Source organism: Tupaia chinensis, unplaced genomic scaffold (assembly GCF_000334495.1).
Source record: "Tupaia chinensis unplaced genomic scaffold, TupChi_1.0 Scaffold141724_1, whole genome shotgun sequence".
In the NCBI taxonomy this organism is placed as follows: domain Eukaryota; kingdom Metazoa; phylum Chordata; class Mammalia; order Scandentia; family Tupaiidae; genus Tupaia; species Tupaia belangeri.
In genome coordinates, this window is record NW_006201581.1 from 696,827 (window position 1) to 715,005 (window position 18,179).

Consider the following 18,179-nt stretch of genomic DNA (forward strand, 5'->3'; position numbering starts at 1 on the left):
CACTGTATAGCATTTGACTTTTAAACAGAATTTACCCAAAATGAAATACTTCTCGACCAGACCGTTGAGAATACTATACATGTCATCATCAGCAGGTAATAAACCATTTCTGTGTCACACTAATGTCATGCCTCTCTATTAGTAATAAGTGATAAAATAATAAAAAAGAAAATCCACATCCTCAAATAAGGTCAGGTGACCCATTCTGCAACATCTCCCCAAAGTAAAAAATATGAATTCTTTTATAACAATTTAGTATTCATCTTTATCTCCTACCTGCCTCATTAGTGAAGTTTAAAGTCATGCTTTTTAAAGACATTTATACTATTTATAAAGACATATAAACTCGGATAACTGTCAATTTTTTAAAAGTTCAGATAGAGAAAGAAGCAATCATTTTAACTAAACCTTTCTACATGTTTTTGATTACTGTTTGATTTGCTATTGTGTAGCAAAAAGCAGTTTCCATAAGGTTCACCTCAAATCTTATTGCTTTACAACTAATCATATGCCTTTCTTTAAAAGTAAAAAGATAAAGCAGTTAATACAATGATTAATTTGACATGGCTTTCATTGGGCCAAGAGAAGACCAAAAGACAAAAAGATAACTTAAACACACTTAAACATAACATGGTTATATTAAAAAAAGAAACTGAGAGAGAGAGATGTTATTTTCACCAAATGGAAGAAAGCACTGAAAGTCCATGAATCAAGCCATAGCCAAAACCATGTACTATCTTAAGTAGGTTCTTTTTTTCCCTTTTTCTGTTTTCTTTTTCCTAATAAAGTCTCTCCCCAAGCCATTTATCACTTTCAATTCTCCCCAGACTGGGTTTCATCTTCAGACCCTTCATCCCCAGATTTCTCAGGTGGGGGGGGGCTTGCAGATGTTTTCTTTTCTGAAGGGTTTTCTAGTTCCTCATCTTTTCTTTGGGAGGAGTCTTTTCTTTGAAGACTGTTAATCTTTGGGGGGAGGGACCATTTTTCCTTTGCATTTCACTGGACTTAGCATCACTGTAGCCTTTAGCCTGGGTTTGGGCATTTTCTTTTCTTTTCTCTCAGGTTTGGCCTCCTTTTTTTCTTTAAGAGAGAGTTTTTCTTTTAAATTTTTAAAAAAAATTTTATAGGACACATGCACTCCCACTAGAGAGACATACAGAAAGTGATAAATCATCTCCCCCCCGACCCCACAACCCCTCCAAATACCCCACAACCCACTCCTGGAGTGATGGTCACACTGCAATCCTTTCTCCTTCATTCTCCTCTCAGGATCTTGGGCACACATCCAGTGTTTTTTTTTAAGCCTACCGGTCTGGGCTTTAACCATGGTTGACCATGTGTGAGCCCAGCAACGTAAACATTATGCCATCTGCTGGCCCCCAAGTTTGGCCTTCTTAACCATCTTTTTGTTTTTCCCTTTTGAACAGCCGTAGTAACTATAACTATCATCATTGTCTTCCATTAGGAAATCCTCATAGCTGTTGGAATCTTCCCCCTGGAATGGTGCCTCATCCTCCGTATTCTTCCTTACTACCCACATCTTCCATGAGCATCTCTGTTCAGAAGGTGCTTTAGAGCCTGCCTGCCATTGCTGGCAAACATTTTTATGATCTTTTGCATTTTTACTGTCCTCTGCTGTGTGAGAATCATTCTTCCTGGTCTCCTTGGTCTTCACGTCTTTTTTTTTTTTTTTTTTTTTTGAGTCCTCACTATCTTCCTGTGAATTCTTTCCAGGTTGTCTCTTATTTTTAGCTTCTTAGGGAGATGGTTGACTTTTCTTAGTGAGAGGACCTTAATCTCTTATAACCTTCATCTGCGTCATCAGATTACTGAAACTGTGAATAATCAATGACCTTCCTATTTCTGACAGGCGGAGATCATGCTCACTGTTGAAACAGGACCCAGTCAAGGAGTCAAAGGCCAGAACCTCCGACTCTGTGCTCAGCGCTCCCCTTCATCTTGGCCGATGGGGGCACTGGTACTGAATCCCGAGCTACTGGCTTCTCACACTCCTCTGCTCCTTGATACAGGGACCCAGCAAGGCACTGCTCCAACCATCTTTTCAAAAAAAAAAATTCAAAGCACTATAGTTGTGATTATAGTTTTCTTATGAAGGATTCAACTGAGGGCCAACCATGTGAAGAGATGGATAGGGCAAAGCCTGAGAGTCTGAGACCTGAACTGGTCAGCTTCGGGATCTAGCTACCTCATCTGCCTTGCCACCAGCTGACCCTCTTCTTTCTTTAAATTCTTAAGATTTCTCTCCCCTATTTTTCTATTAACTTATTTTTTATTTTAACTGTTTACATTTTTTTGAGTAAAAACCAAGACAAAAACAACATGTCAATTTAGGCCTACACAGCATCAGAATCATCAGTTGCCACCAACTGACCCTCTTCTTTCTTTATATTCTTATTCTTAAGATTTCTCTCCCCTATTTTTCTATTAACTTATTTTTTATTTTAACTGTTTACATTTTTTTGAGTAAAAACCAAGACAAAAACAACATGCTAATTTAGGCCTACACAGCATCAGAATCATCAGTTGTCATTGTCTTCATCCTTCACATCCTGTCCTCATAAAGGGCTTTGATAAACAAAGCAACTCAAGATTAAATGAAGTACACGAGAGTACTAAAGTCAGGGGACATAGTGTACATGAGAGATATGAAGCTGTTGTTGATGTAACAAGACATAATGATTTACAGTAAATTTTTTTATAAGTAGAAGTGCACTCTAAAATGATAATAAATAGTACAGTGCAGTAAATACAAATCAGTAACTGAGTCACTACATTATTAAGTGTTACGCAGTGCATAAAATTGTAGAGAACTGGCAGTGCAGTAGATTGATTTATTGCAGCATTACCACAAACACGTGAGTAATGTGCTGTACAGTGACTTTGCAATGGCTATGATGTCACATGGCAGTAGGCACTACCATTATGTATGAGGTCTCTCATTGACCAAAACATTGTTATGTGGCGCATATTTGTATCATTCTTTAGCTATATAAAAAAGTAAACATGCTAAATAAACTGTTAAATGTCTCATAAAATGCTATCATGTTCAATAGCAACTCTTCAAAAGTAACTTTTGACTCATTCATTAATGTTAATTTTTTCCCAATATTATCACCATTTGTGTCATCAGGAATGTTGGTATTGTAACACTTTGAGAATATTCCACTATTATAACTGAAATTCTTTAATGGCACTTATCTTTAAACTTGTATCCTTTTGATCTAATAAACCAGAATCAAAAGAATGTTTTTTAATAACCAGGATTCATATTTCCTCTTCAGATGGTCCTTATATGATTTGATGGCTGATTTTTTTATACCATCAGGAAAAATAACCAAGTCCAGCCATACAGAGACCCACATTATGACCACAGACTTGCTACTATTGATTACACGATATCACTGGGACTGAAGAGTGGTACGGTGGTGAGACACAGTGCTGTGCAAGACAGACTCCCCTGGGCAGGTTGCTGGTTCACATTCAAGTCTTCCTGAATGTCCTGGGTGTGTGTGTACCTATGATCGGAGCTAGGTGTAGCTACAGGTGGACTGTGAAACCGACACTTCATTGAGGGATGTATGTCTGCCTGTTAGTCTCTCTGTGTCTCTTACTCATAAAATAAATGGACTTAAAATGTGTTGTAATGATATACAGTGAATGAATATATTAAATAAAAATTAAAAGAGAAAGTCTCCAGGGTTGGCCTTTGAGCACAGTGGTTACATGCTGTTCATTGGGAGCTGGATCCAACATGACCAATCACAGTTTGACTCTTGGCCCTGAAGGCTTGAAAAGACATGCTGGGTACATATGTGAGTGGACCCCAAAATCCAAATACAAAAGGTAATTAGAGAAAAATGATTTGTGATATGACCACACCCTGTTAAGGGAGGCTATCTTTTGCTTTCTCTCTCTGGCTAGTGCAATATAAAAAAGAAAAATTGCCAGGGCTGTTTCTTTATTGGGGCCGGCAAGTGGCATGGTGGTTAAAGGCGCTGGACTCCCACATGGCCGACCACGGTTCAAGTCTCAGACCTGGTGGCTTGCTTTCTCACTTCCTCTCTCTGTCTCTCTCTGATCAAACTGAAAAATAATAATGATAATAATAATAAATAAAGTTAAATAAAATAAAAAAAGAAAAATTGCCAGAGCTGTTTCTTTATTAAAAAAAGAGATATTATAAATTGTGTATATTAGAATCAGTGAAATAAAATCTTTTATATTGAAAAATCTACTGATGATAGTATTTCATATTAATCTTTCCTAATTTATTCTCTACTGTATAATCTCATTAACCTGATTTTCTTAGCTTCTTAGAAGGCTTTGTCCTTAATTTAAGTGTTTAGCTACAGGGCTCACTATTCTGGCAGACCTCTGCAGAACATTGGAGTCCACTCCTCTTATAAAAGTCTCATTCTTAAGGCCCTAACGCACAATTTTCAGAATGCCATTTTATGAGTAAAATATACTTGAGGTCCTGCTGGTTTAATTGGAAGTTTTAATTCCGTGCTACAACATGACATCAAAAAACAAAACAAAAACAAAAAACAAAACAAAACAAAACTGGACTTGGAAAGATCACCATCTGAGGAAAAGAAGTGATATTAATATATCCCTTCTGGCTCAAATTATATGACCCTAAAGGTATCCATGTGTGTGAGCTGGACTACCGTCTGGTCCTGGAACAAAGTGAGACTAATAAATTCATTTAAGGTGGTAACTTCAGTTTAAAGTACATGGAATAAGAGCTCCCCAAATAAAAAATCCAATGACTCAGTCCTTTCCTATTCCATCTATTCCATCTTACATTACACTCAACAATAAAGCAATCCCCGATAGAGATAGTCACCCCTTTGGTGGTTGTGACTCCTTTCAGTGAGTTCAGATAATACGTTGCTACTTGAAGGAAACATAAGGAAAAGCACAAAAACAAGACCAATGTAGTTTACATATTTTGCAAATATATTCTTTAGTCTAGAAACATAGTGAATGATCATTATCTACACTGTCCATCATCAGTAATGTTTTTTCTCCTTTTTCTACTGTATCAGCCATCACAAGTTTCTAATTGCATTTGATAATTTACTAAGATTATTGGGTTCAAGTCTCTTTCTCTCATTTTTTCTCTAGGGTGCTAGCATCAAAGTTTAAAGATGGGTGCCATCTTTACGTACTCACCAGATAGGGATAGAGAGAGGGAAAATAAGAAATCACTCCCAGGGTGGATGGCCATGCCACAATCCCTTCTCCAATATCCTCTGATTCTTTTGGACATGCATGCACATGTGCCTGGCGTGAATATATTCTTTTCAAGCCACCAGGTCTAGGACTCAAATTGCCAGGTGGGAGTTCAGCACCTTAAGTGCAATACCACTTGCTGGCACTTCTCAGTTTTCTCTTTTAAGTAGCTTTAACTAATAAAGTGTTAGATAGTGCTCCAAGTGGCCTTGAACCAATCAAGTTTCTCCCCTTTTTTAACTTGTAGTTCTCCAGAATGACTGTAGGATTCTCTAGGAATGCAATATGCTGAGTAAGGGAGAAACTGCCCAGAGCAGTCCGGTCTGTTCCTGTTGCTCCTAGGGAATGTAGCATCTTGAATTAGAGAGACACTGTTCAGGAAAGTCCCAGCTCTAGACTTCTCTCCGGCAAGCATCATGTCCTTCAAAGCTTTGTCCTGTGAGTCCCATTGCCCTTGAGGTGTATAACTCAGGTTGTCTTTGGGAGTCCCTCAGGAATGGTGTAAATGTACCATATGCAGGCAAGGCTCCCTGAGCCGTTGGCAGCTTTCCTGAGCCTTAAGGGATTGACTCCCAGTGAGTCCCAGGTTTCTTTTGTCCCTTGATGCCAATCTTTAAGTAATACATCTACTACATGTAACTTGTTGCATGAGAATGTGTTCTGTCTCACTTGACTCAGACCAAGTTGGTAAGCAATCCACAGTGAGCATGCTTCACAGGATAGCCTGTATTTTTATTATGAAGCAACACGATATTTACCCTGGTCCTTCCACAGTTAACATAGTAAAATCCACAAGGTCCAAAGCAAAGGCGATTATACATACTGCGGATTAGGGTGTGTGAAAAGTGATTATTATTAAACCCTCATATCCTTAGGTACACATCCTAATAAGGCCATACTAAGAATTGAGGGCACAAAAAGCACAGCCCATAGTCCCTCTCACTCCTCTCTCTTTAGTGTACTTCTAGCTAACAGAGGAAAACCAGTACAGAAACTTGTCAGTCACAAGAGCAGGATATGCACACAACAGAAGGCAGGTAAAGACAATCAATGCTTGTAGATATCAAGGTGCAGGGTATAATAGTTGACACTTAAAAGGAATTCCATGAAGGAGGATGAGTTTGTGATTTTTCGGTACATTTTTTGCCCCTGGTTTTACAGGGCACTTCCATTTTGTATGCGAATACTTTTCTCTGGATTTCTCACTGTAACAAAGCCAACTGGACTTGGTAAAAAAAAAAAAAAAAAAAAAAAAAAAAAAAAAAAAAAGACTGCACCCGAAGCCAGGGAATGCTATCAGTTTAACTAAAATATATGGAAGAAGAGGAGGGGTAGCTAAACAAAACTTAGCAAGCAACCACTTAGAGAGCTCTGCCCTGCCCTGCCCATCCTCGTACTTCTCCCATCTTACACACCTTTCCTGAAACTTCTGGCCCACAGAGCCTCCGCACAGTTACTCCCTGCCTTGAGGTAGAAATGTGAGACTTAATGGATCCCATCACAATGGGAATGGGCCAAGAGGAGTGAGTATCTTTCCAGAGTCTTCCTTCTTACATTGCACCTGGACGGGGAGAATGGTTTACTTCTCTTACAGGAACTTCTCTGCCCACCTGTGTCCGACAGATACTGCATTCACCACGCTTGCTTGCAGACAGGCACAGAATGGTAGGAGCCAAGTCACACACGACAATGTTCACTTTTGGCAAGAAAATCTCTGTTTTTGCTTACTGTCAGGTTTCTTAATGATCTCATAGGAATCCAGAATTGTGATCTAGCAACTGTTTGTTTGTATAAGAATCCTGGCTGTCTCACTTCTTTATACTTTGTCAGTCACAATAACACTTGAAATATTTAGGCAGAACCTAAGCTATTTAGAGGGTAAAGAGACTTGGGAATTTAACTTTTTCAAAGTTTAGTCATCTGAGTGAGCAGCCAGGTTTTGAACATGAAGATACCAAATCTAGGGCTTTTGCATTCTATGAGGGTAACACATTTCAACATCACCAAGCAAAGAACTGGACTTGGGTTGATGTGTTTAGTGTTAAATTACACCAGAAAATATGCATAATCTTGAGTAAATAAAAATCGCCAAACTTTCTTAATTGATGCATATCTTTCCTGTCTCAATTTTATTTCTACTATATTCACTCAAATCTCCTGAAACTTACAGTTTTAACTTTACAAATTAATAAAAGCATATTATTAAAGTAGTAAGATTAAAAAGTAGTTCAATTTATTCATATAACATAACATTGCATTTAAATATTTTTATTGCCTTTTTTTAAGATACCTTACTTTAAAAATAATTTATAAGTTCAGCTCTCTATTTATTTTATTATTTTATGTTTATTTATTTTTCCATAAGAGAGAGAGAGATAGAGTGAGAGAGAGGGAGAGAGAGAGACACTCCCAACAGTCTCCTCACTTCACAATCCACACCAGTTCTCAGCTGTCTGGGACCATGGGAATGTGTGCATAGGGAAGCTCAGGATGTAAACACAAGACTTTTTTTTCTTTTTTTTATTTATGTGACTCCATTTGCACCACTCCTGCACCACTACCAGGTCCCTAAGATAGCTTATTTTAAATTATAATTTTAAGTCATAGTCTCTAAAATATCATTTTTAATAAGGTAAGTCTGTGATTCTAATGAAAATTTAAATATGCATTAAAGATGATTTTTAATTAATGAAGGAACCAATAAGATGTTGAAAGCTTTCAAAGGCAAATTTGAAGAATATATGCATAATATATATATATATATGTATATATATATATACACACACACACACACATATATATGTACACACACACACATACACATAAGCAAGAATGCAAAAATGAATTTGGTGTAAGATGATCCACATTTGCTTAATATTTTATAGGGCAGTAAAATGTAATGCAATGATATTTGTTTAGGGTTGTCTGCAGGCCAGAAATGAATATATTTATCAATAAAATTCATTGCAGTGATGTGAACAAGAGCAGTTTGTATTACCCTCAGTTTTCTACAACTTGACCTCTGCCAATACTGTTTTTAAATAGCCTAATTATTACAATCTAGGGTATATAGTTCAATAGAATTAGGTAACCCCTAGAGTCCATAAATCTATTGAAAGAACATCCAATCCAATAAGCTCTTTTTAAAAATCACTTTCAACTCTTAGACAATTTTTCTGATATTATATTTAAAGTAAGTTTCTAAATTTGGTGAGAAAAAAATATAACTTTTTAAGATGCCATTTTGAAATGAGACATAAACTGTTCCCCATTTTTGTCAATTTATTATTTACATAATGGCTAAAATTAAGACCCAATATCGTGTGTGGCTTTGACATCTATTGAATCTGAGAGGGCCTTGAGTGGCCTAACTTTAAGTTTCTCTTCTCACTATGCTCCCCAAGATAAGGTTCCCTAACCAAACAACCCTTCTTATCAAGGGGACCACAAACAGTTCCTGCTTATCCTTGAGGAGAGTATTTCAATTCCCTGTCAGTTCGCAGGATAATTTAAAACAAGCTAATCACATCCTCCCATTGGAACCAGGAAGCACATCCTCCTGTTGATACTGCAAAGTCTGCCTCCCACAAGTTCTGGTTGTTCACTCTGTTCCCAAGTGCAACTCCTGTAGCCTTGTGTAGTGTACAGATGCCTCAACCCCTAGGATGTAAGATGCTGCTGACAAGTTATTATAAACCTCATCTGTCTTGTGTCAGATGTCTGAATATTAGAACCAAAGGGTGGAGTTTTTGTTTTGTTTTGTTTTAAGGTTTTATATCATGGGATATGTGTGCCAGTTGGCAAGAGAGAGAGAGAGAGAGAGAGAGAAAGTGAGAAATCACCTACCAGAGGAGATGGCCACAACGCAATTCCTTCTCCTCCATTATTCTCCTTCTGGGATTTTAGGCATGCTCGCACATGTGCCAGTGTGCCAGTGTGGTTTTCCAGGTAGGCCATATAGGAGTCCAGCACCTTAACCTCCAAGCCACCTGCTGGCCCCAAAAGGTAGTGTTTTAAGACAAAGATTTGTTAAATAGAATGTAAAAAGGGAAAACCATGAAATAATTTTAAGTGGGATTTTATAAAAATTAACATTCTATTCTCAAAGGCATTGTTAAAATGAAAGCGCAAGTTGTAAATTGGGAAAAATATTAAAATACATATATCTGACATAGAATTTATATTAAGAATATTTTAAAAACTCCAAATTGGGCCAGGTGGTGGAATACTGATTAAGGCAACTAGATTCCTCATGACTGATTGTGAGGTTGAGTCCCAGACCCAGTAGCTCAAAAAACTTGTCTGGTGTGTGTGCACTCCCAAAAAATCTCAAGAAGACAATGGAAAGGGATCTCAGCAGGGTCATTCCACTAAGAGGGTGCTTTTTCCCTTTCTCCGTCTGTCTCTCTCCAGTGAATACGTATGTCTCTTAGTGAAAACAAAAAAGAAAAAGAAAAAACAGCAACCACAACTTTAAATTAATAGTATGAAAAAAACTGAAAAAAGATATTTAACAAGAGAAAAAATATGAGTGGCCAATAAATACATAAGAATGTAATCAATGTAATTGGTATTTAGGGAAATATATTCCCCCTCCTCCTCCCCCAAGGAGTACAATGAGATAACACTTAACACCCACTAGAAAGGCTAAAATTTAAAAGACCACATATAGCATGTATGAAAGAGGAGGGTCTGAGGAAGGACATTTAGAAGAAAAATAGGGAGACAAAGCACTAATGGGACAAAGAATTGTGGTATTATCTGTTGAAGATAATTTATAGTTTTATCAACTGTACTAGGGAGAAATGTTCACCTGTCAAAATATCCATTTTGTAAGCCAAATAATGTTATTGAATGTAGAAAAGAAAATGAAATTAAAAATAAATAAATAAATAAATAAATAAATAAATAAAAGACTGATAGTATTATTGGCAAAGATCTGGAACAAATGGAACACATATATTATGGTGGGGTATGAAATACTACCACAACTTTGGACAATAGTTTGACAGTTTCTTATAAAATCAGATATACAGTCTTATTTTTGGATCTTTCAATTTTTGCCATAGAATGCAGTTATTAAGTACATATTATGTGGAGATATATAGGTGTGTATCTTTCAAAGTCTGGCTCACTTCACTTGATATTAAATCCTCTATATTTATCCACCTTGAATGAAACAATAGGTTTCATTGTTTCTTAGAGCTGAGTAATATTCCATAGTGTATGTGTGCTGCAGTTTTCCAACTCAGATATCAGTTATTTAACACTTAGTTTGATTCCATGTCTTAGAAATTGTGAATAATTCTGCAATAAACATCGATATGCAAGTGTCTTTTTGACTCAATGTTTTTCTATCCTTTGAGTAAATAACAAGGAGTGGGTTATTGGGTCATATGATAGTTTTACGGAGAGGTTTTTGAGAAACGTCCATACTGTTTTCCACAAAGGTTGTACTAATTTACATTTCCATCAACAATTTAAAAGTGTTTCCTTTTCACCACATTCTCTCCAGCATGGGTCATTATTTATTTATAATTATTGGTACTAGCTATTTTAACTGGGGTTAAATGGTATCTCATGTGGTTTTAATTCATATTTCCATTGTGAAAAAAGGCTTAGAATATTTTTTCCATATGCCTTTTGGCCATTCATAAGTCTTTCTTGAAGGTTTGTCTATCTAGCTGATTTGTCCATTTTGAAACTGGATTGTTAGTTTATTCATTATTCATTCCGCTTGAATTCCCTCTATATTCTGGTCATCAATCCCTTGTTTGAGGAATAATGTGCAAATATTTCCTGCCATTGCAAGGACTTTTTGTTTGTTTGAGAGAGATTTTTGCTTTAGGGCACGTGTACTTGCCAGAAAGACAGAGAGAGACAGAGAGACAGAAAGCGAGGTATCACCCCCCCAGGGGGGGATGGCTACGCCAAAATCCTTTCTCCTCCATTCTCTCGGGATCTCGGATGGGCATGCATGCACATGCACTGTTTGTGAGTTTAAGCCACTAGGTCCAGGACTTTAACCGTGGTCTCCTACATGGAAGTCCAGTGACGTAGCTATATGCACATTATTTCTGTTCCGATCTTAATTATTTCTTTCCTTCTACTATTTTTGTTTTATTTAGCTCTTTTTTTTTTCTCTTATTTCTTCAGATACACCATTAGGTTGTTTGATATTGTTTTAGTTTTTGGTACAGGAACTTATTACTATAAACTTTCTTCTTAATACTGCTTTTGCAATATTACATACACTTTGGTGTGTTGTGTTTCCAGTTTCCTTTTAGATTTTATTCAATTCTTTCTTAATTTATGTATTGATAAGGTAGTTACTCAGATGCATTGTTCTCAGAGTTCCTGTACTTGTATCTTTCCCACACTTTCCCTCTAGCATTGATTTTTAGTTTTATTCCATTGTGGTCACAAAATACACTTGATATCATGACTATTTTTTTAAAAAATTGTTGAGACTTATTTTACGGTCTTATTATCTATCCTGAACAATGTTCCATGGACTAATAAAAGGAATTTATATTTTGCAGCAATTAAATGAAATGTTCTATTAATGTCTATCAGATCTATTTTATGTATGGCGAGTTTAATGTTTCTTTATTTTTTTGTCTATATGATCTGTTCAATGTTAATATTTGGGTGTTAAAATCTCCAACTATTATTGCATAAGAATCTGTCTCTTATTTAGGTCTAGTAGCATATGATTTTTCATTGGATTCTCTAGTACTGAGTGCCTATCTATTTATAATTGCTATAGTCTCTTGCTGAATTCGTATTCCTATATAATGACCTTCTTTGTTTCTTTTTACAAATTTTGACTAGAAGTCAATTTTATCTGTTATCAGCACACCTATTCCTGCTCATTTTTGGTTTCTACTTGCATGACATATCTTTTTTTCCATCCTTTCACTGTCAGTTTATGTAGTTCTTTACAAATGAGTTAAATTACTTGTAGGCACATATAGTAGGATCTTGTTTTGATATCCATTCTGCCATTTTGGATCTCTTTTTATTTTTTTATTTTGTTGTTCTTATAGAGCATGTGTGCTTGCCAGAGAGAAAGAGAAAGTGAGAATTCACTACCCATTAGGGATGACCATGCCACGATTCTTTCTCCTTCACTCTTGGGATTTTGGCAAGCATAGGCATGTGCGCTGTGTGATTCTTGAACCACTGGGTCTGGGATTTGAACCATAAAGCTGGCCATGTGGAATCCATTGCCTCATACTCCACACCACCTGCTGGCTCTCTCCTGCCATTTAAAAAAATTGTTTACTCATTCTTTTGTGTTTTCTTTGTACTTTCTTCTATTGCATGCATTTGGGTTGTGGTAATTTTTAGAGTAATTGGTAATTTTTATAGTAATAAAATTTGGTCTCATTCTTATTTTCCAGAATACTTTCTCTAATGGTGAATTTCATATTTTCACTTGTTTGCATGCTTTTTATCTTTCTTTCAATTCAAGATTCAGGACTCCTTTAAGTATTTCTTGAAAAGCTCATCTAGTGGTGATAAAATCTGTTTTTCCTGCGTAGGAAAGATTTAATTTCTGCTTTAATTCTAAAGAATAACTTTCCTGGGTATAACATTCTTGGATGGCATTTTTTTTCTTTAATACTTAGAATATATCATCTAATTTTCTTCCAATCCATAAGGTTTCTGCATAGAAGTATACTGTTAGCTTAATGGGGTTTTAAAAATATGTGACTTAATGTTTTTCTCTTACTATTTTAGAATTCTTTCTTTGTCTTTGATCTTGTCTGTGCCTTGGAGAGTATCTTTTTTATTTTAATTTACTTGATTTTGTTTTGTATTTTCCCAATCTGGATGTTGGTATATTTCACTAGAAATGAAAAGATTTTAATCATTATTTCACAAAATGAGATTTTTTTTATACTTTCCTCATTTGTACCCCATCTGGAACTCATATAATAAAAAAAATATTTTGTCACTTACTGGAGCCCCATAGATCACACAGGTTTTCTTATTTTTAAAAATCATTTTTTTCTTATTCTTTTTTTTTTTTTGTCTAAATGGATTATTTCAAAATCTCTATCTTCAAGTTCAGAGATTCTTTCCTCTGTCTGATCTTTCCTAAGGTTCAAACTCTATACAATGCTTTTAATTTTATCTTTTTAAAAAGAGATTTTTGTTATAGGGCACATGCACTTGCCAGAGAGACACAAAGGCAGAAGTGAGAAATCCTCCCCCAAGGAGGATGGCCACATCACAATATCTTTTCATCCATTCTCCTCTTGGGATCTTGGGCATGCGTGCACATGTCCCTGACATGGGTTTTAAGGCACTAGGTCAGGAACTTGAACTGTGGACAACTGCATGGGAGTCCAGAGATGTAGCCATTATGTCATCTGCTGGTCTCTTAATTTTATCTATTGAACTCTTCACCTTCAGCATTGCCATGTGGTTCTTTCTAAAGATATAAATCTCTTTGTTGAATCTCTTATTTATATTGTGGATTATGTCTCTAATGTTGTTGAAGTTGAAGTGTTTGTTTGAATTATTTTGTACCTTCTTTAGTTTTCTTTAGATCATTATTTTGAATACTTTATCTGACATCCCTTGGATTTCCTTTTCTTTTCTTTTTTTTTTTTTTTCTGTGGTTTGTTACTGGAAGATTATTGTATTCCTTTAGAGGAATCATGTTTCCCATGTCTTTGTATTGATACCTGGGCATTTATTGGAATAACTTTACTTTCAGTAAATGTAATGAAAGAAATTAAAGAGAAAAATTGGGAAGACATTTATGGGACACAGAAAAAAATTGTCGTCTGTTGATGATAACATGTATAGTATTCTCATCTAGACTGTTGTGTGGTATATTTGTGTTGGGTAAAGTCACTTTACAAGCCAAGTGATGTTGTACATTGATTGAATGCATAAAATAAATTTAAAAAGAGAAAAGAAATAAAATTGTGTCCTGTAACATTAGTTGAGTAGTGTGCCTTGACTTTGGTTCTGGCTGGGTTTAGTACTGTAGCCTATGTATTTTCTTCAGCTGGAATCTGTTCATAGTGTCAATGAGTGCCTTTATGGTTGAGACTTAGTGTTTCTAGGTGCAATGACATAGATTTGTTAAGGGTGGGATCTACTAGGAGTGTGGACTGGGGTCATCTGCTGCTGGATAAAGGGAATACAATACATGGGAACTCACTGTTTGAAGAAGCATCTCCAGGGATAGTGATTATAGCAGGTGTCAAGTGTGTGCCTGGTGGTGATTTCAGACTGGGTGAATTGTGGAGGACCTGGAAAAGACATCTGTTGAGAAGGAAAGATCATAGCCAGTTTCAGTAATAGACCTCGACTAAGACCTGATTCTGAGTTCAGCATATGTAAGGCATAGAGGTTTTATTTACATCGGGAGAAGAACCACCTTCTCCTTATTTCATTGTTTCTGTAAAAATCGAAACTACACAATTTCAGAAAGCTGGCTCTTCTTTTTGCAATCTCTTTAGCTTTTACTATTCTATATATTTCAATCTACCTACTTCCATGACCACTCAGAACCAAATTTTGTTCTTATGACTTAAAGAACACTGTATTTTTGAGTAATCAATAACCAATATTATTCTAAGTATTTTAAGAGCTAATTTTTATTTAAGGGAAAAATGAACAAGCAGATAATATGAATAAGTTATATTAAAAGCTATCAGTGTGCCTAAAATATGCAAAACGTTCCCGTTAGTAGATGAAACCATCATAAATCTATGGCGACGAGGTCTCTTTTTGCAAATTTTTGGAGAACTACGTTATCTTCTCCAACTTTATTACTTTTGTTTCAGTTTTGGAATAGAAATTTATTCTCTTATTGTTCATAGTAACTTGCCTGGGCAAAACATTATTGGACATTTTAAGTAAGCAGTGTTCTCAAGAACTGAGGATATAAAGGGTCACACTTACCTGGGCTTATCCAAACAATTCCAGATATTCTGACTGACTTAAGAGGGCTCCAGATAATCCAGTACCTTCACAAAAGATCACTGACAATGGCATGTCTTGCAAAATTTTAGGGTATATCCCAATTTTATTGTTTTCTGGAATGAGTTTTTGTGCACATGAATTAGGGCAAGTTTTCAATTTTTCCAAACTAAAACTTAGTATTCTATAGAAACAGAAACATATATCTTACTCCTCCAAATGCATACATTGTGAAATATAAGATACCAAAACCTAGTAGTACAAGGGCTAATATAGATTAGCTCAAAAGAAAGTGGCTGAATCAGAGGCAATAATAAAATAGAATAATTATACATAATAATACAATATTTTGTAATTATGTATTGCAATTATAAAATATAGATTATACTGTCTATTATATATATGAAGACTCTTCAAACAGTTCATTGGAAAAGTGTATTATGAAAGGAAAATCTCTTTAGTAAATGGTGCTGGAAAAAGTGTGTATCCATGAAACTGAACCCCCATATTTCACCAGTAACAAAAATCAACTCAAAATGGATTAAGATCTGAACCTAAGACCTCAAACTATAAAACTACTGGTGGAAAATACTGGGGAAACTCTGGAAGACATTGGGGTATGCAAAGACTTCATAAATTAGCCTCGTGAAGCACAGGCAATAATCCCTAAAATAGACAAGTGGGACTATATCAGACTAAGAAGTTTCTGCACAGCAAAGGACACAGTAACACGTGTGAATCGACAACGCTCAGAAGGGGAGAAAATTTCTGTAAAATATGCCTCAGACAAGGAACTGATAACCAGAATACACGAGGAATTCAAATGGCTTACTCAGAAAAAAAATTATTAACACAATTTAAAAGATGGGAAAATGAGCTGAACAGAAATCTTTCTAAGGAAGACATATGAACAGCCAAAAAAGCATATAAGGAAATGCTCAACATCCTTCATCATAAGAGAGATGCAGATTAAAATCACAATGAGATATCACCCAACCCCAGTCAGAATGGCAGAGATTAAAAATATAAAAAAAAATGATAAGTGTTGGTGGGGATATAATGAAAGGGGGACTCTCCTTCACTGTTGGTGGGAATGTAAACTAGTTTAGCCATTGTGGAGAACAATATGGACATCACTCAAAGATCTAAAATTGAACTACCATTTGATTCAGCAATCCCTCTTCTGGGTATCTACCCAAAGGACAGGGGAATGCTCAGTCGGAAAAGCACTTTCACATTAATGCGTATTGCAGCATTGTTCACAATAGCTAAGACATGAAACAAACCCAAATATCCACAAACAGATAAATGAACTGAAAAAGTGTGGTTCATATAGTCTATGGAATACTATTCATCCATAAAAATGAACATTTGATAGAAAGTGGTTGAATATGGAGGGTCTATTGCTGAGTGAAGCAAGCCAGGATATAAAAGAAAGATATTGTTTATCTCCACATAATATACACCAACTATCCACACTTTATGGTAGAGATCGAAATATTGGAGGGTATAGCAGCAGTGAAAATAGTTAAGAATGCTGAAGACAGTGTGGAATGTGGCAGGAGAAGAGAAGAGTATAGAGAATGATAGAAAGAGAAGGAATAGAGAGATATGACATTAGTGGGACACAGAAATGGTTTATTACCTGTTGATGATAACATGTAAAGGATTTTCAACTGGACTGGTCTTAGAAGTATTTCATGTTGGGTAAATTCTTTTTACAAGCAAAACTATACACAGTGATTGAATATTTTAAAAAATAATGAGAGTAAAAAATAATAATAATCTGAAAAAAATGATGAGAAGCTATTTGATGATGCTGTGGATAGTAAGGTCTTTTGTCTTGATTGACATGCATGGAATTCCTTCTGGAAAAAGAAATGTAATACATTGTAAAGATATATGTTATTGGGAACCAGCAGTTAGCGTAATGGCTATGTCACTGGACTCCCACGTAGTCGACCGCGGTTCGTGTCCTGGACCCGGTGGCTTAAAACCCACACCGGGCGTGTGTGCGTGCATACCCAAGATCCCAAGAGGAGAATGGAGGAGAAGAAGGGATTGTGGCGTGGCCATCCCCCCTGGGGGGTGATTTCTCATTTTCTGTCTCTCTGTTGCTCTCTGTCTGGCGAGCGCGCGCGCCCTATAGTGAAAAACCTCTCAAAAAAAAATATATGTTATTCAATGTAATATAAGCAAGAATATTATCATAGTAAATTAAATTTTCAAAAAGATTACAAAAAAGGAAAATTGTATTATGAAAAAACTATGCATAAATTTCCAAATTTTTCGCACCAAAGTCAACTCATACTTTAATTCTGTTTTCTGTCAATTTATTTTTATTAAGTTTATATATTCCATGAGTGAGACACAGAGAGACATAGATACAGCACCCTTCAACATTTCCTTGACCCATAACCCACCTCCCAGCTTCAGAAAGGTGTGATTATGTAGACTTGGAATACTTAGTTTAGTCTGCAGGTTTGAACTATAAACTTTTCCATGTAGGTCTGCTTCACAGAGTGTGGTACGAATGTAAATTAGTTAAGCCACCTTGGAGAACAATAAGAAGGTTTCTCAAAGATCTGCAAATAGAACTACCATATGATCCATCAGTTCTACTCCTGGGTATCTACCCAATGGGCAAGAGAACTCTCAATAGGAAAAGTGTTAGTACATCTATGTTTATTGTGGCATTGTTCACAATTACAGAGACATGGAACCCACGGAAATGCCTACAAACAGATGAATGAGTTGAGAAAGTATGACACATATACTCTGTGGAATACTACTCAGTCATAAAAAACAACAAGCTCTGGCATTTGATAGAAAGTGGACAAATATGGAAGACTTACTAATGAGTGAAGCAAGCCAGGCTATAAAAGAGAGACATTGGGGAACCAGCAGTTAGCATAATGGCTATGTCACTGGACTCCCACGTAGGCGACCGCGGATCGCGGCCTGGAACCGGC

General features: G+C 36.0%; 1 pseudogene; it reads right to left on the reverse strand.

Annotated features, from left to right (window-relative positions):
- Positions 1–813: 813 nt before the first annotated feature.
- On the reverse strand, positions 814–1,877 carry LOC102494330 (nuclear ubiquitous casein and cyclin-dependent kinase substrate 1 pseudogene; annotated as a pseudogene).
- Positions 1,878–18,179: the final 16,302 nt, after the last annotated feature.